The sequence below is a fragment of the Lissotriton vulgaris genome, chromosome 1_1, assembly GCF_964263255.1.
Source record: "Lissotriton vulgaris chromosome 1_1, aLisVul1.2, whole genome shotgun sequence".
Lineage (NCBI taxonomy): Eukaryota > Metazoa > Chordata > Amphibia > Caudata > Salamandridae > Lissotriton > Lissotriton vulgaris.
Genome location: NC_141685.1, coordinates 609,355,525 through 609,375,214, shown reverse-complemented (window position 1 = coordinate 609,375,214; position 19,690 = coordinate 609,355,525). Strand labels below are relative to the sequence as shown.

Here is a 19,690-nt window from a genome sequence, read left to right as displayed (position 1 = left end):
ATGTCCACATGCCCAGGAGTGTACTGGTGAGTGGCTCTGGAGGTCCAATATTTTATATCTGGTGCGAGCCTTCACAGTGGGGGATTCCCCATACTACTACTACATCTGGTTCGGAAAGGTTATTCCCCTGACAAGGCTCCTAGAAGTCTGAACTGACATAGAGAAGGCAAGTGGGCTTGGGAGCTGGGTGTGGCTTTTCCCAATCATCCTGCCATCCTGTCAACTGTGATTCTGCTGGGCCCCATTAAGAGGGGTTTTCATTTTACAATTTCCCCTAAAACTTTGCAAATATTTGCAATTGTGTGCATAGTAATCACTTGTGAGCTCAGTTCCTTTTTAAAGAAGCTAGTGCTAAACATTGACACAAGCACACCAATAGGTTACAGTTTTGTGACAATTAGGGCCACAAGAAAACTAAATTAGCAATTTGACTAATGGGTAAATCTGTAAACAAACTGCTGATGAGGGAACTGATCTACAACTTTCCATCCATCCCAATCCCATTGACTTACTGTTATATTTGTTATATTTGTTATATTTGTTTAGCCATGCAACAGTTGATGTTGCAACACACAAAGGATAACTAAACACTTATAAGGTCCCAAAGGCGAGACCTATTGGCTATGCCAATGCTTGTTAGCATTTGAATTTCAGCATAATAAAGGTAAATGTTCAAGGCTGACTCAGAGAGGTGATGTAGGCTAGGTAGACAAAACTCAGACGACACACAAATATAACAGTAAGTCAATGTTTAGCACAAGCTTCTTTAAAAAGGAACTGAGCTCACAAGTGATTACTATGCACACAATTGCAAATATTTGCAAAATTTTAGGGGAAATTGTAAAATGAAAACCCCTCTTAATGGGGCCCGGCAGAATCACAGTTGTAAATCATGCAAAGGTATATCAGAGCAGACACTAATCTGGCACATCAAGTCTTGTACATGACAAGTTGTGCACTAACACCCTCTAACCATAAAAATAAACAGCAATGTCCCTATATGGGTTTCCCGCAATACAGTTTTTTTAATGTTCAGCATGGTTAGGCATACAAGCTTTGTCAATTTGTTCCCAATGTAAAACAAGAGTCCTATTGCCTTTGTGACTACATTTAAACATCAATAGAGTAAGCCTGCTAACATGAATATGAAAATGACCTCATGGTCTAAAAGTAAAAAGACCCACCAAATATTCTAGGTGAGGGGTCACCAAGCTTGCCTATAGCAAGAGCTACTTCTGATCCTTGAAATCTGTTGTGAGCTACTGCCAAATAAAGGAATTCGATAAATAAACAAAGATGCCAAATAACTTTAAAAACTGCCCCTGGACAACCCCATTCCTGCTACAGAGAACATATGAGGCATGGCATTTTCAGTGCTTCATGGCAGTGCTCAGCAGTTTACAGAGGCCGCCTGCAGTGGCATCATTAAGTGTCTTTGATGTACAGCACAGCCAGTATGGTAAGCGGCACACAAGCAGCACACAAATATTTGAGGAAATGACTCAACGTTGGTAGGTTTTCAGTAATAGGTCATTAGGAAATGCATCATGAAAAAGTGCTTGCAGCTGGCAGCAGAGGTGATGTTACTGTGATAGAAACAGTCCACCGTAGCTGTGGAAACTTGGCAAAAACCCGCTCTCTCCAGGGAAAAAAAGGCACCCAGAGCTTTGTTTGTTTTGGAACCAGAGCACTTGGCTCCTGATCCTATCCTTATCACTTAATCAAAAGCTCTGGACTCGTAGCGAATCAGTAGATTGCCAGTCCTTCATCAGCCAAAACCGAGAGCACCAAGAAACAGAACGAACAATCTTAACCCTTAATAACAACAAGAGCGCTCAAAAAGCATTGGCCGTGCGGGCGCCGAAAGTGATCGCGATGCACTTATTTGCCGAAAGTGAAACTGATCACGATGCACTTAATTACCCATGACGGATAAAAGACAGATGGCGGCTGCGCGCGTGTTACCACCTGCTTGAGGCCAGCAAAAGCCTCTGGTAGCACTTTGAAAACCCCCTTACTAAAAGTCGAGCAAGCCAGGCATGCGCTGCTCTAGGCTCGACCTAAAAACGAATCTAGGAGTTTTTCCTCTACCAGGTCATTTAAAACCTGATCCCGCGTGTCTAATTATTTTAATACCATGCACCCTGCCCCATGGGTTTTTAAGCCTACCTTAGGGGTGACTTAAAGGTATTAAAAAGGAATGTTTCGGCCAGGAAAAAGGTTTATTTTGGTAGGTCATAATGGCAGTTTAAAAGTGCTCTACAGACTCCTTCCCCATCCTACAAGCAGCGATAGTAAAAATGCTATCGAGAAGAGGCCAACCACAAAGTGTTTTCCACAAATACGTGTGTGCTGGAACCCTAAGATGGTGGGATGGGTCTGGCAGATGTACAACTATACTACTGGGTCAGCCAAATCCTTCAGAATAATGACTGTCTGTTCGCAGACTGTGGGGATCAAGCGGCGGCTGTGAAACTCTTATATCTTGAGCGATGCAATGTGTTGCGTCTTCTATACAGATCTCATAACCACACTGACCTTCCCCCTGCGACAGAGACGTCCATAGTCTGATGGAATCAGGTACTGAGGTGGATTAAGTGTCACTGATGGGGAAAACACCTCTGTAGTCAGGCACATGGCTAAAAGACACAGCTATCTTGGAGGGATTCCAGTCATGGGATAACATACGAATATCTAAACTTAGAGACATATGGGCAGGCAACTCAATCCACAAAATCCAGAACCTCCAAGACACGTACAAGATGCACAGGTCACAACTTTACAGCTACCTGCAAGTACGACACCCCCTTGAACAGGACTGTGACAACCTGTAGGCAGTCTCAGAATATAATCCTTTAGAGGTCTATGTCACAATGTCTCAAAGTTATATAGAGCACTTTTGAACAGCACCCCGACCCCAGAATGGCACTGAGGGAGTGCTAGGAAGCGTATGGGGGCACCTTAGAGGAGGAAGACTGGGTGGAGACCAGGATGGCACCCAAGTCCTGGCAGTCACTATGACACTGCGACTGATGAAGATCAAGTACCTCCACTGGGTATACTTTAGCTCATCACGACTGATTAAAATGAAACATGGCCTTTGACATACGCTGCTTCCAGTACAGACAGCACTAAAAACCTTTTGTCCATACTGTCATGGTGGGTCTTGTGATGTTGGTCAAGGATGTGTAATATAATGTTCATGGTGGTGAGACACCCGATCAAGCCGGAGCCTACAGTGATGCTGTTGGGGCTGATAGACGATTGAGGGGTGGAATATGCACTAAGTTACTGGGGCTATCGGCTTCTTACTCATCAAGAGAGACACAGCCTTGCATTGGAGGGCTGAGCAGGCCCCTCGTGCGAAGGCCTAGACTAATGTCATTGACTATTGCGCCAAGGCAGAAGAATATGTTTATAAATCGAGGGTCAACCCTCAGAAGCATGGCAAGATTTGAGGAGTATGGGAATTCTATTCCACAAACTATGATACCTTGAAATCTAATGATGGGCTCTTGTTGTGTTCATAAGCTTGACAGGGGTGTAGGACGAGCTGCGCCCAGGACAGCCTGCTTAGAATGGTGTATGTGAATGCTTTCTAAAACCAATTAAAAAGAGTTGGGAAAAAGTGCACTACAAGCTGCAATGGCAGGCCTGAGGCATGAGGCAAGATTAAAATGCTTCTTTAGTGGGAGCAAGAGTGCTGCTCGCCCATTAGTAGCATTTGATTTACAGGCCCAGGGTACATGTAGTGCCATATACTTGGGACTTACAAGTAAATTAAAGGTGCCAACCAGTTGTAGGCCAATCATACCATGTTTTAGGGAAACAGCACAAGCACTTTAGCACCCTATGCTTTCTAAACTATCTTAAATTGTCTGGTATCCACTATCTTCCTCTATGGTTGAACCATAATCAGGAGGAGAAACATTTAACAATTCTGTGTGTCAGAATTCACAAAGCCCTGACTTCAACATTTTAAATATGATTTTGTAGGATAACTGATAAATCTGCAGCAAATATGCAAATGTTATTTTATGTGTTTCACAAAGGATTCCTGTAAGTAAGTAATCAAATCTACAACAGTTAGAGGTTTCATTCAATGCTGAAATATGTAAACCTTGTGGATGTTCTCCATTCCAATTGTGAGAAAAATGTGCATTATCATATTTACTGGTCCCCATGTAGACACCACATTCCTCACACCACAGTTAAAGAGGAGGGGTTTCCATACCCATTTCCACATCCACAAGCCAGACTATATGTTGCATGCTGCAATGTTAAAGATGCTGATAAAGACAATATATTGCCAAAAGCAGATCCTCTGAGCCCTAAACTTCACCTTGAAGTAAACTACAGAGGCCACACAAAAAGAAATAGTGCTAAATCAGAGTAATACTGAGCTTTTGAAGGAAGGAAGGAATATTTATGAATCATTACACGTGATCAGAGGTGACTTCATTAAAGTTTGTCCCGAAATCCTATTAGAGCCTGTTGACTACTAGCATCCCAGAATCAATTCAATTTCAAAGCTTTATTCGATTATTAAAAACAATCACAAAAGCATACAAAAAAAAAATACACAGGATATACATTAAATTGGAAATGACAGAAAAACTCATCAGTTTGGGGAATTAAAAGGGATATTAAAACACCAGACTTTTCCTATGCGAGACAGCTTTGAGTAAAAAAGTGGCAGTAAAAAAACAAGTATCAACAGAGTCAAGTGCAAATAACAAGCATCCCAGAATCATAAACATTGGTTAAAGAAATATAGAAGGCGCATACAAGGCAGATGTAGGGTTACTATCCAGATGGAGACGATTGAAAGTCGCTAAACACTGAATGTCCTCGTTTGAAGTTTTTTCAAAATGTGCTTACTACAATCTAATACTTTTTTCATCAAAGAAACCCAAAAAAGGTGCTTTTGAGATTGTAGAATTAGTCTGAAAGATATTTGGAAGCCTGCTTCTACTTTTGGATCATTTGTTTAGAAAGAGTATTGGAAAACTTTTAGATACTGTTTTCCCTAACAGCCTACAATTTGTAAACGACCACAGCTTTTAATATTCCAACCAAAAATGCCACTGACACAAGCACACCAATAGGTTACAGTTTTGTGACAATTAGGGCCACAAGAAAACTAAATTAGCAATTTGACTAATGGGTAAATCTGTAAACAAACTGCTGATGAGGGAACTGATCTACAACTTTCCATCCATCCCAATCCTAATTTACAAAGTAGTAGCACACATGCTGTCACCTCAAGCAAATAAATGTGCATCTCTGTACGTCATTTCCAAGAGTAGTCACGCTCTGAAAACTTTGGGTAAAGTTTGCGCCATATAAAAATACATAAACACATATGTAAATGACTACGCGAATGGTGTATGTTTTGTTGAATCTGTTCACAAATTTGAGGAAATCTACAGCACACTACTTAGTAAAAGCATGGAAAAACAGGGGAAATCCCCAGGCAGTCTGTCAGTCTGAGAACTGATATTGTCGGCCTGAGCTGTGCACTTGTAGGAGTCATGTGCACTAAGCAGACAACAGTTTGGCATCCAAATGATAACATGAAGGCAATGGAACGCTTGCACATTTTTGGCTGAAAAGCCGTACTGGTAACTAAAGGTCTTTTTGCCTATACAGCACATGCGCGCTGCGTAGGCGAGACCTAAAAAAGCATGATACCATCCCACGCTCTAGACCCACAAGATGATGAAATTCAGAACTTGTATATTTCCATTTTCAGCACAGCTTATAGCTTGTCTTCTTTGATTTTTTACCTCTAGGTTTATTAAATCTTAATTTAAAAAAAACAGACGTACCCATTACTAGACCTCATGACTACATACAAAAATTAATCAAAAGCACCACCTATTTTTTCATTAGAAAGTTTCGAATGAAAGGGGCAAAGCAGTGCTCTACTGGAAAATTCCATTATGCCCATAATATCAGGGGAAACAATATGAAGGGCCAATGGATTTCCAAAAGTGTACACTGGCTGGAGAAACTAAACCCTGCCTTGTTTTGAAACAGAGGGCTCATTTACTTGAAACTGAAATGTTCAGGAAGGAGTAGACTATGGTCAGGTAGAACGTACAGATTAGTTGAAAAATGTGTCAAAGTGGCGGGGCATAGGGTCTTAGAAGGTGGTGTGAAGAGTGTTGTGGAGTATACTGTAATAAAGTGGCATGGTATGGAAAGGAGTCGTGGGCTTAAGTAGCATGGAGGAAGCTGTGTAGAATGGCATATAATTGTGGTGTAGCATGAATTGTCAGAGTGGAATAGATATTGTAGTGGATTACAGCTAGTGTGTAGTGTCATGGATTAGAAGAGTAGAGTAGTTTGAGTGCAGTGGCATAGAGTGGTGCAGATAAGATTGCAGGGGGTGGCGTAGCACGGAGGAAGCTGTGTAGAATGGGATACATTTGTGGCATAGCATGAATTGTCCGAGTGGAATAGATATTGTAGTGGATTACAGCTAGGGTATATTGTCATGGATTAGAAGAGTAGAGCAGTTTGAGTGCAGTGGCATTGAGTGGTGCAGATAAGATTGCAGGGGGTGGCGTAGCATGGAGGAGTAGCGCAGTTGAGTGCAGTGGCATAGTGATGCAGATAAGATTGCAGGGGGGTGGCGTAATATGGATGAAGCTGTGTAGAATGGCATATAATTGTGGCATAGCATGAATTGTCGAGTGGCTTGGGGTGTAGTGGTGTACAACTCACTGGCGTAGAGTGCAATAGAGTGGGGTGATATTAATATAGAAGCATGTCTACCAGCCAAGAGATGGAAAAATAAAACTACAGTGGGTTTAGGAGTCCTGCAACAAACCAATTTAAAGTGACGTCACATAGACACCCTAATGCTTGAGAGAATGAAAGGAAACGCTAACCTGAACGACCAAATAAGCTTGATTTCACATGTGGATAGGTTCTGCAGCCCAGAATTAATGAACAAGAATCACCCTGAAACCAAAGTTGGCTGGCCAGATCATGTGATGATTACTCCCCAACAGGAAATGACTAGCACAATTTGTAGCCAGTGTTTATTATGTACCCAACTTTCGGAAGGGGCAAGCTATTCAACAAGCCTGCCCTTTCTGCAAGAAGGGATTTGCTCTAGCACTCAAATGAGACCACAAAGCCAGTAAGACCAGATAGTCACTTGACAGTGCAGCCCATGCGACTTGCCCTCCCAAAAAGAAGTCACCAAACAGACAACAAAAGATTACATGTTTTTATTTTGCAGTAATAAAATTGCTGAAGCGTGTTTTAATCTTCTGGGACCCAGGACAAAAATAAGTGTATGTACTTATCAAAAGAGGGATAGACAGGGGGTGGAGTTTGGGGCGGGCATAACGGGGCCCCTAAAGGCAGAACAAGGGGCGGGGCTACGGTTTTTACCTTTTCAAGCTTTTTATGCATGAAATCTGCATGCATTGTTAGAATGTCAGATGTATATCTCCATTCGTTTTATACACTAATAACCATTTATATAGCACTTACCAACCAGTGTTTATTACCACCCAAAGTAACCCTTTTTCTTCAACCTTTAAACATTAAAAGATTATGGAAAAACCAGTACTGGTCTATAGATCTGCCTTGTTGTTGAATGCAAGTCATTGCTGTAGCAGCACAATTAACTAAGATATATGCCACGGATGTTAACTTGTGACCTACTGGGAAGACATGGATCTATGCAACAAAAGCATTATCCCAGGTAGCTTTCTACATAAATAAAAAAATAAAAAATCTCTGATCTACATGTTGCATGCTGTGCTTTCCAGCAGGCACAATGACCCTCTATGCAATTTTATAGTGATTGCATTACCCACCAGTTATTAATTTTATTGCTACTCATGGTGTCCCAATCTTTCTTACTTTAGAAGCCCTGGCTCACAGGCAACAGAAACTTGAAAAAATGCTTCTATGTTTTTGTAGATGCGCAATATCAAGTATTTGACTTTTACATAGTGCTCAACACCTGCCTTGTGATAGATGTACTGGCGAAATTACGTAAAAGAGTCTAATGGAAGCAGTTTACATATAGCGATTTCTTCTGTAGAAGCATCATTGCAGCCCGGTGTTACTGTGAACAATGCCTCTCACACCTTCGCCCATTTGGTTTTATAGCCATCTCTCAGCGCCCGCTGTTGAAGAACAAAGGATAAGCTAATCTCTCTGCAGCTGCACCTCTGCTCTGATGGCTTCCAGAGCAGTACAGGCATATCAATGTGTACTGGTGACAAGAGCAGCTGTCTTTTAGTGCAGCCCAGGCTTCCATGGTGACTAATGGCTGCTGCTGAGGTGATCGTTGAACAGAGTGGCATCGGTGTCAAAGCCAGGCCCTCGTGAGTACCAGTACTGTCCTTGATCAAGGAAAAGTGCAGGTACTCAATGGGAGAACATGGAAAAGTGCCGGTACTCAGTACTGGTGAGTACCGGCCCATTTAAAGCACTGCTGGTACTGGTCCTTCATGCCCTCCAGCAACTGCAATGAAAACAATGCTTCAGTTACGCTCGTTGGAATAAAAATACAAAAACAAATTGTCCATTAAAAATCTTCCTCAGATTCCAAATGATCATTGCTTAAATTAAGATGCAGAACTAGACAGGATTATCCTCACAGGAAGACATTACATGAGGGTGTAACAAGGTACAGTAAATGCAGCAAATAGCAATGCAGGGTGACTAAAACAAACATAGCACTGACGCGTAAGCAAGAAGGTGTCGTATATTTTGAACTGGAGTACATGCCAAAAAGCATAGCATGGGGAGCATAGACCTAATACAACGGTGTACTCGCCAGTTCACTGCACTGGAAAATGGTCATAAGTAACTGTCAGGGTATTACATTCCAAGTTCTGGCTGCAACAGAAAGAACAAATTATGACTTCAGTGCCCTTTGTCACCCCGGTTAAGAGGGATATTGCTGTGTCTCCTTCAGTTGCCAAACTGTCATCCATTAAGATTTCAGTAGCAGAACTGGACAAAGTTATCATCAGCAGAAGACAATTCATGGATCGAAAAAAGCAGTTGAAGTAATAACCATATGAAGAACACAAGGGTATATAGTCCATCCGCTAGACTTGAGTCAGTCACGAAGGAACAAGGGAACCCTACCCACTACGGAACCAGGGTCAGTACTTTATATCAGAAACAATGGTTCCAGTTGCACAATAAATGTAAGACTGATAGTCAATACAACCGATGTTAATTAATAATCATAAAAAGGGTTGAAGGAGGGTGTCCGACAGAGAAACGACTCTACACATAAGATTTCATACCATCATTAAGTTTATATTTCTTATATCATTTTTTCTTTTTTCAACAACCAATAAATATTTGTAGTGTTACAAAAGTAAGTGCAAAGTGACCCAAAGTGTAATGTGAGAACCTAAGAGGTACAAACAATTATACAAAAGCAATATAAACAAGAGTGACATACAAGGTTTCTAAAAGGAATAATGTACAAAAAACAGAAAATGACCAACAATTAATAGGCAACAATATATAACAATGACTATCGAGAATCATAGGCACTGTATTATAGGGTTCGTTTTCTGAGGGCGTCGACGGCGTTTTGACACAAGCAGTATAATGGGTCTCGTCAGGACTGGACAATGTGGGACTTCTATCAACTAGATGTTTGAGATGAACGTAAGAAGGAGAGAGTGTCCACCATGCATGAATAAAAGAATAAATGCACTTACAGTGAACCCAGCCGGGTACACTGTTGTGGTGCAGTCGGGGAGGCTGGATATGCCTAAGAGCTTACAGGACTGCGCAAGGGCAGGGCAGATAATTATCAGGTATAGCAGAGTAGATCAAATAATGGATGACCTATAGGACGGCGTTTGGCAGTGCCCAGATCGATAATGCAGGACGCCTCAAAGGTATTGCTCAATCACAAATGCCAAGTCGGAACGATACCCGCTGGCTGATTAGAAGCTCGCTCTTCGGTAACTCGAATTCCGCAATACGGGTTCAGTCTCTAGGCCGCTAGAGGCTGAACCCGTATTATGAAATCTTATGTGTAGAGTCGTTTCTCTGTCGGACACCCTCCTTCAACCCTTTTTATGGTTATTAATTAACATAGGTTGTATTGACTATCAGTCTTACATTTATTGTGCCACTGGAACCATTGTTTCCGATATAAAAGACTTGAGTCAGTAGCAAACACGAACGTTGTAAGCTTTTCTACCACATAGCTATTGTGGGTTGTAGTAAAAAAAAAATACGGTGCTTACATTTAAATATCCAATGTCGGTGGTGCGTATTTTTGGGCTTTGTCGGAGTATTCAGAAGCCAGCTAAAAAAAGTAAAGTCAAGCATCACACGTCATCATGAAAGCTTACAGAGGGCAGGGAAAGCAGTACTAGGCAATCAGTCAGAGTAACTTGACAATCCTATCACTAGTAGGCGCGAGGGCGGCCAACATGGCCTTCTCCACCCACCTAAGGCTAAGCTTTCATCATACAAGTTGCCTTTTGCTGAACGCAAGTAGAGGCCCCCCCCCCCGTCAGCACACACACACACAAACCAAATCGCCCTATACTAATTCACCACCAATTTGTTCCGGAGTAGTGTGCTACTCATCGCAAAGCGCTATATACATGCAGCTACAATAAATCTGACATTGAAAACTTAAACATTTGTCTCCCAAAAAATGAGGTGCTAATGTGAAAGGTACAAAGGCGATTATAAAGAAAGGTGTGCACAGTGAACTTTAGCTTGTGTGCAGCTTACTGTCAAAAGCAAACTTCGCATTAGACTGCTTCCTATGCAAGATCTTGTTACTTGGCGCGAGCACAAGTTAGCAGCTCTGGCCGCTTGGTCCCATAAAAAACGATGCATGCAAAGCACTGAAGAACACTCATAAATATCCTCACCTCCATATCAAGGAATACTTGAGGACTCCTCCTGTAGTTGTGCCTTAGCAATATTCATTTCAAAATAAGGCGTTAACACGCATAAAACTTACATATACCAGCGCGGGTAGAGGTCATGCGCGCTGCAACAATTTCCCACAACCAGACACTAGAGCAGAGGCAAGGAGGTACAGTACTGCTCAACTTACAGGCCCTCAAGGTGCTAGACCAACTTCATAAAGGAATTGAGGCGCAGTCCAGCAAAAGACAGCACGTTCAGAAAACACACTGGGCATAGTAATACGTGAGCCTCCGTAGCTGACGAGCTGTAGGCGAAGCACCTCTGCGCCCAAGAGGCAACGAAGCCTGGATTGTTTGGCAGCCTCTTAGCCACCCAAAACTGATCTCTACTGATGAAGGATACTATCCTGAAACACGAGCCATGTCTCGTGTCTGGAGATACCTTGTACCAAGCACCTGCTTGCACCTACCTTGGTGTAATACTTACAAACTTACAACATTTTTCTCAGTTTAGGAGTCCTAAAGTTAGGAGTCCTAACTTTACTACTACTAAATTGAAAAAAATCCTAATTTTAAGACTTTCGGTATTCACAGAAGGCATTTAGGAGTCCTAAAGTTAGGAGTACTAACTTTACTACTACTAAATTGAGAAAAATCCTAATTTTAAGACTTTCGGTATTCACAGAAGGCATTTAGGAGTACTAAAGTTAGGACTACTAACTTCTGTGAATACCGAAATGAGTAAGTGCCTTCTGTGAATACCGAAATGAGTAAGTGCATTCTGTGAATACCGAAATGAGTAAGTGCATTCTGTGAATACCAAAATAGTAGGAAGTTTAGGATTGAGTCTTAAATTCATTCTGTGAATCGGGCCCATAGTGTGTAAGATAGGCATTCTTATTCAGATATATACAAACCCAAGCTTGCTGTATTTTTCTTAAGAATCAAGGCCATGCTGATTCTGTCCAGGAGACTTTGGACGTGGTAACAGCCAATTATTATGGGATTTGGAGTCATCGTCACTCTGTTTCCACTTCTTCAAGGCATCCCACCCAACTTTAACTTTAACTGGCATTCATAAATTATGAACATCCGGAGCCATTTCATGGACACCTGCACTCACTCAGCGTAGAGCAAAGGACCTATGCTTTTTATTAACACTGTCTTACATTCATACTTTTCACACTGAATTTCTCTGCATTAGAGTGCGAACTGCAGAAAAAACAGTTCAGAAAGGAGAGAGGTAATCACTGCTCACGTTTTCCGAGTCATGCTGTCTGCAGTGCATGAACTAACGTGAAGACATTGTGTGATAAAAATATGTTCTTTCACTTGTGCAAACGTTCGGCTTCATTCTGGCCGAGCGCAGCTGTTTATCAAATTACCCATTGGGGATTTTAGTTCTCAGCTGAATTGATTTAATTATTATAAAGCTGTTGATGGCATCAAGGGACATATCATTATTATACAGCACTGTTGGACTTGGCCCTTTTTGCAGAGTTAACCCCAAACATTTTGCCTTCTTCCTCCTATTTTTCCTGACCTGTTTTTGGTGGCTTTAGGACTCTGGTCACTATACCACTGCTTATCAGTGCTAAAGTGCATATGCTCTCTTCTGTAAATTGTGATTATGAATGGTTATCCATTATGGGTATATTTGATTTACTGGTAAGTCAATAGTAATGTGCACCAGGTGTGCCCAGGGACAGTACATCAAATACTACTAAATGTGCCACCCACATGAGTAGCCTGCAAACATGTCTCAGACATGCCACTGTAGTGTCTTTAAGTGTAGATTTGAACTGCCATGTCGACCTGGCAAGTGCACTCACTAGCCAGGACCAAACCTCCCTTTTTACTATTCATTCATTCATTCATTTAGTTCTTTATTTGGGTTTTAACAGGTAAAAAACCATAAAAGCAATTTTACAGATAAAACCAGTTAATTCACATTAAAAAGTCAGCAATTCAATACTAAAAACATTATCAAAAGGCAACATGTGGGACCCTAACCAATTTGCAAAATACATAGACATTCTAGTTTATCCAAACAATTTATAATTTACAAATTCAGTCCGTGTCTACAAATACATTTCAGGAATTTCACTACGTATTTTGAGGTCCATTTCGTCTCTAAAAACTGCAGGTGTAACAGCGCTGGGCGGCATCATCTAATACCCATCAATTTTAACCAGGGAATTAACCATATCTTTCTGTGCCCGTCATAAAATTTGCAGAACAAAAAAGTGTGAATGGTTGTCTGCGCTGAAATTTCATCACAGGGACATGGTGGTAATACTAAGTCCCAGTTGTTTCTCATCGGAAAGGCCACCAAGCGATGAAGGAGATTTAGCCTGAACCTAGTCAGGAGAAATCTCTCAAAAGTAGTGAAATCATGCGTCAAGTACGGCTGTATTGACAGAGTAGTTTGGACCGCCATAGAATGTTGTACAGAGGTTTTAGTAGCTTCATTGGCGATACGCAATTCTTCTAGATACGCAAGGGACATCACTTTTAGTGTTTTTCTTGATAGATCTCTGATTGAACACGGGTCAAAATAGTATTGTCCTACTCCAAAAGCATTGAAAACGTTTTTTATATAGGACAGCCATCCAATTCTGTAAGAATAATCCAGGGACATACAATCTACAATTATTTGCTGAGTGAACATGTTTTTTTCCGTCGACCAAATTCGATGCCAAAGAAGAAGGGGTTGAATTTTGGCCAAATCTACCACATAGGGAATCCCCAATTCCATGTGACAAGTGAGAGTGGACACACTCTTTGGTACCGCTAGTAAAAATCTTAGGCAAGCGTTCTCAGCCACTTGTAAAGCACTGATGTTCGCGTATCCCCATACTCCAGCCCCATAGTGGGCTATTGCCTGGCATTTGGCTCTATATGTCTTCAGCAGTTCCTCCGATGGCCTCTTGCCCAACTTTTGAGAAAAGTTTAGGACAGCAGCGGCTCTCATAAAATGAAGTTTCCTGGGCTCAATCGTAGGTTTCCAATTCAATTTTTGGTCAATGATAATTCCCAGGTAGGGGTATTGGTCTGTGGTTGCAAGTTTCTCCTTATTAAGGTATATCTCTTTAACCACCTTTTTCCCTAATCCGGCTGTCATTACAAAAGTTTTTTTTAATATTTATGAGTAGATCTAATTTTCCCATAAAACTGGAATATCTATCGAAGGCCTTCTGGAATTCACGGGGTGTGCGGGCCAATATCACTGCGTCATCCGCCTAGAGCAGAGCGGGAATCCGATGATTTTTTGCTTGTGGGAGATCCTGGCCCCCCCTCAGCATGGCCTTCTCCAGGCCATTAGTATAGAGTGTAAAGAGAAAGGGGGCCAGGACACAACCTTGTCGAACTCCTCGCTCCACCCTAAACGGCGCGGACAGCTCAACTTTTACCCCAAACCTGACCCTCGCGGAAGCGTTGGAATATAGTTCTTGCAGAAAATCCACAAGCGGCGAGTCAACCCCCATTTCAATTAAAACGGACCAGAGTTTAGCATGGGAGACACAGTCGAATGCTGCGGACTGATCGACATATACCATGCATAAACTGCCCAACTTGGCTCGTACGTAATTGCCCAGTAGCATAGTCAGATTCAGGGCTTGTTTGGTGGTTCCGAGGCCCTCCCGAAACCCAAATTGAAGGTCTGAGAGGACCTTGCCGTCACCCGCCCACTGCTGGAGATGCTCATGGACAATTTTATTCTACCTGCCACTTTCCCCAGGGAATCCAGCAGTGAGACCGGCCGGTAACAGGATACCTCCTGGCGGTCCCCCTTCTTAAAGATAGGGACCATAATTGATTTAGTCCAGGAGTCCAACAGCCCCACCTCCATCACAGCCCTAAATACCCTAGTCAACAGTGGGGCCCACAGATCCTAGTTATATTTAAATAGATCTATCCGGACCCCATCAGGACCAGGAGCCTTTCCGTTTTTACTTGCTGTTAAGGCATGGATAACCTCATTTATAGTAAATTTTAGCGAGATTGGGTAACTCACTTCGGGTAGGCTTTTACGGGAACCTAGATCTTCTACCATGTTATCTGAGCCTTTCTGGAATATTTTTGTGAAATGTGCCACCCAAACTGATTCATCAATCGCCACGTCTATCATCGGGAAATTGTTATGGTCAGCTAGATAGGGGGATTTAATCACTGACCAGAAAACCGCACTATTTTTAACCATGCAACTATTATGGAGCTGAACCCAAAGTGCCTGTTTCAGTTCTGATTTCCTCTCTTTTAATGCGTTATTATATTCCCTCTTAAGGATAGTTATTTCTTGTGCCACTCGGTTGGATTTTTGTAATGCTTTTGTTTAAGTTAGAGAGCGCTGCCGTACATCTGTGGTTGAACCGCCCTACTTTCCTCGGTTGATTATTTTTTGACACAACCAGAAGTGATTCTTTATTTGTTTTTAAGATTACCCCGAAGTTGCTCAATGCATCCTCGTTAATACCTAGCATGTCTAAGCATTTAGCAAATGAGGGGTAGGCTGTTTTTATAACTTTTTCCGTTATCTCTGAAGGGTCTGTCTTAGCGAATCCATTAACTCTATCTTAATGCAGAGCGTTCTGGCTTAATGTACTGGCTATACTTTGCGCGGAGTGATGGTAAAATGGGCGGAGTTCTAGGCTGAGGGCGCAGTGATTGCTTAATATATTAGTTAGTGTGGCAAAAGCAATTACATGATTGACCAAAACATTTGAAATTAAAATGTAATCTATCGTGGTCTCACTCTCCCTCCCCAGAAAGGTTGGATTCAGCTGCTGGCGTGTACCGTTCATTTTATTAGCCATTACTAGATCCAAATCAGAGAGGATTTCGTTTAGATACCTTCCGATATTCGTATGATTAAAGTGGGCTATGGGTTCCTTGTTCTCATCCACTAGCCCACAGAGATTACTGTTACTAAGTTGGCATGGGTGTTGATTAAAATCGCCCCCCCAAATAATAGTTGCCCCTGCCCTCTCTCCAGAGGCCCTCGTCAGGGAGGAAATGTTATCATGCGCTCTACTCAAAACCTTCCTCAGCTCTCCTTCTTCTAGGTTATTATAGAAATTTAACAGAAGGACAGTGACATTAAAACAAAGACTAAGTAACTGAAAATGTACTTCTAGTTCTACTACTGTTGTTTTTAATCCCCCTATTGTATTTGCTATGAAAATACTTAGACCACCTTTAGCCCTACCAGATACTACGGCTAATGCAGGAGTAAAGTAGGTCTTGTAGCCTACCAAGTAGATTTCCTTCATAGACCAAGCTTCCTGAAGGCAAATTATGTTGTGTTTTTGAAGGAAGTGCAGGCCAGTCCCATCTATTACCTTAGAGCGGAGACCGGCTATGTTCCAGAGGAGAAACTTTAACGGGGGGCATTCTGTGAGTAAAGTATTATCCACAACCGGGATAGGGGAAACTAAATGTACGACATTTGTCATACCAGGTTCCTCCATGTGTTCTCGGGAAGTAATATAGGAATCAGCAGCCACCGGCGTTAAAACTTTCTTACCGGTTTTCTTACTCCCTCTACCTAAATCTGGGTGGTTTAATTTAGGCAAGAAAATTCCCCCCCTCTGAAATGGATTTGGTTTCTGCCATGCTCGTTGTTTGAAGTTCTGGTGTTTTGGACTGTACACGATTTGTAACGTCCCCAATGGCCTGATTACAAAGTCAATCGTCTACTTCCAGCCCAGACAACAACGAAAAGGCATTAAAAGTAGGGATGTTAAAGCCCAAGCTTTCTGTGCTCAGTCCAAGGGGGGCCCAAGATCTTAGAGGGTGTGGTAGCAGAGACTGAGGATAGAAGTAACTGAAATCGTGTATGGTGATGGCTTCCCTGCTACCCGTGTTATACCACTCAACAATATATCTCACAGCTCTACGGGCTTTAAAGTTAACAATGACAGTGTCCCCCTTTCCATCCTTTGGGCGATTCCCCACCCAGCCCAGTCGCCTTACATTGAGGATTTCTTCATTTATATGTGCAGGTAGTGGTCTGTTGTTGCTCAACCAATAAATCACTTTATTTTTCAATTGTCGATGATCCTCTGTTATTTCCTCCCAGAGTTCCGGCAACCCTGCCAAGACCACAACGTAGGGTGCGGCCTCGGGTGGAAGGTCTATTTTTATCTGATTTGCCCTTTGCCGCTTATTAAGGGGAGGATGACCTGTGACTGTTGTTTCCGAGGTGCCCTGTTTATTAACCATCCCTACTGTACTATCTCCCTTTTTCGTAATGGGGGGTTTAACTATGGGATGAGGGACAGAAATATTCTGGGCTAACAAAGGCATAGAGTCCTAATTAGGTGGTATTGAAGCTGGTCTCTGCCCTGTATGAAAATTATTCAAGGGATCAGTGTGTTTCAGTGTGACTAAATCACCTATCAACTCTGTATGCTTTGCCATCACTTTTTCTATAGACCCCAGTTGCGTACCCATTCTTTTGACTCTCTCTATCAGGGGCAGCATTAACGATTTGAGCAGCTGCTCCAGATTCTCCATTAGGTCCTTGACAGAGATGGAGGGTGGGAGATACGGATCTGGAGTAATCTTAGGTGCTATTGATCTGCTTTGCCCCCGGGGCTGTGAGATGTTTTAGACGTTTTTGCACTATTACCACCCTTGCTATCCCGCCTGCGCTACCCCTTTTTTGTGGTACTGCGTATATCTGTGGTATTAGAGAGCATACTAACTTTAGGAGTCAAATCTAACTCAGAGGAGATATCTCGTGATGTTTCTAAGATTATATCGCTTCTGTTTGACTCAAGAAAGGGTGATTGGGTTTGTTGCAGAGGGGAAAGGTCACTAGTACCTTGGGTACATTGAGGTCGGGGTTAATCGATAACTACTCCGTGTCTAGGGGGAGTAGCTGCCAAGTTAATATTACCCAAAGATGATCGTTTTTTGTTCATGATTTCCAGGGAAAGACGTTTTTCCATCAAGGCTATTTCCTTCTCGAATATGGAAGCAGCCCTGGAAATAAAACCGTCTGAGGTCCTCCTTACTGAACCCCCCACCAGGGAAGACCTGCCCATGCTACTATGTAAACTCATGCTCCCTAGAATGCTCTCTGAAGTATATATAGGACACAGAAATAGTGAGTGAAATAACAGGGTGAAAAGTATTACAATTTACAGGTACTCAACCACTTACTACTAAAAGTCAAATAGCACTCAGTAAGAGTGTGAAAGAAAATGGAGCCTGATGGTATTATCAGCAGACGCCGGCTTGTTACAAAATGAAGCAGTGTTCCTTACTTCCAGTTTCCTAAGTCACATGTTAGTCTCCTGGCCCAGCCCAGCCACGGACGGCCACGGACGGCCACGGATGGCCACAGACGGCCACAGACGGCCCGCCCTTTGCCCGGGCTTCGCCCGGCGATGTCCCGCGCGAGTCCAGCGGTGCGCGTATAGGGGCGTGGATAAATAGAGGAAGGTTGGTGGGCAGGAAGAGGACCAGCTGCGCCCAATGTCACGCACTGCCTGCTGGTCCTCGCAATCCCGCTGCCTGCAGGTGTTCCAAGCTCTCTGCACCCCGGGCCCACGGCCAAACAAAGTCTCACGTGCTGACTCAGCTCTGCTCGGCGTCCGTGGGATGGGAAAGGCAATTCACCAGCGTTGGATATCCGGTGAGAATGAGAAAGAGTCACAGTGCTATCAAAGCGGCTACGAGCGGCTCCTGTGGAGCGGGGGCTGCGAACCGTAAAAATACTGCAGTAAGGAGGTGGGGGCGGGAAGAGGACCAGCTGAGCCTAATGTTGCGCACTGTCTGCTGGTCCTCGCTGTCCCGCTTCCTGCAGGTGTTCCAAGATCTCTGCACCCCGGGTCCACAGCCAAACAAAGTCTCACGTCCTGACTCAGCTATGCTCGGCGCCCGTGGGATGGGAAAGGCAATTCACCAGCGTTGGATATCCGGCGAGAATGAGAAAGAGTCACAGCGCTATCAAAGCGGCTACGAGCGGCATAATTTACAACGATGAAACCATTATTTATTTACTTAATGTGACAAATGCTTCAAGGAATAGGATCATCTATCACCCCACCTAGTTAGTTGACATCTTACTACATGATTTGCCAAGTGTGTAGAGAAAAACAGTACAATCGGAAAGATGCATAATCAATATATATTCTTTAAATGTGTAGGCCAGTCTGTAGTCTCAAAATGTTAATAAAGGATGTTCCACAATTGGTGACTGAGTTCGATATCACTTAATTGCTATTGATTGAAGAGACGTAATAACCCTCCTTCTCACTTGGGACGCCCTTTTTACTACATGTAAGGCACCCATAAGGTAGCCCCAAGGTACCCCCATGGGCAGGATGCAGTGTATGGAAAAGGTAGACCATGTACTGATGTTTTACATGTCCTGATAGGGAAATACTACCAATTTCGTTTCACGATTGCAAGGACCATCTCTCCCATAAGTCATCATTGAAGCTGCCTTGTAACATCATACAAGAGTAACTTTTAATTGGCAAAAGATAGAGATTTGGATTTTGAGTTCCCTGAACTCAGGATGTAAAAATATATATTTGAGTGAAATTGTTTTTTAAACTGTTCGTTTGGAAATGCCACTTTTAGAAAGTGGGCATTTTCTTGCTTTACCATCTTGTGCCTCTACCTGCCTGTGGAATAAATGCCTGGTTTAGACTGACAGGGGCCTCTTTGTGCATTCACTCTAAAAAGTCACACAAAGGGAGTTGAGATGTACCTTGCAAATACTGTTGGCCCATCACCAGGCTAATGGGCCTCCCTGAGCTATAGTGAAGGGAGGA

General features: G+C 42.7%; 2 non-coding genes across 2 annotated transcripts; both read right to left on the bottom strand.

The window, feature by feature from the left end:
• Nucleotides 1-7,055: 7,055 nt before the first annotated feature.
• Nucleotides 7,056-7,183, bottom strand: LOC147747562 (small nucleolar RNA SNORA35). Its single transcript, XR_015300303.1, has one exon. It is a non-coding gene; the product is annotated as a small nucleolar RNA SNORA35 (small nucleolar RNA).
• A 1,761-nt stretch (nucleotides 7,184-8,944) lies between these two features.
• LOC147747561 (small nucleolar RNA SNORD38) lies at nucleotides 8,945-9,016 on the bottom strand. Its single transcript, XR_015300163.1, has one exon. It is a non-coding gene; the product is annotated as a small nucleolar RNA SNORD38 (small nucleolar RNA).
• Between the last annotated feature and the right edge of the window lie 10,674 nt (nucleotides 9,017-19,690).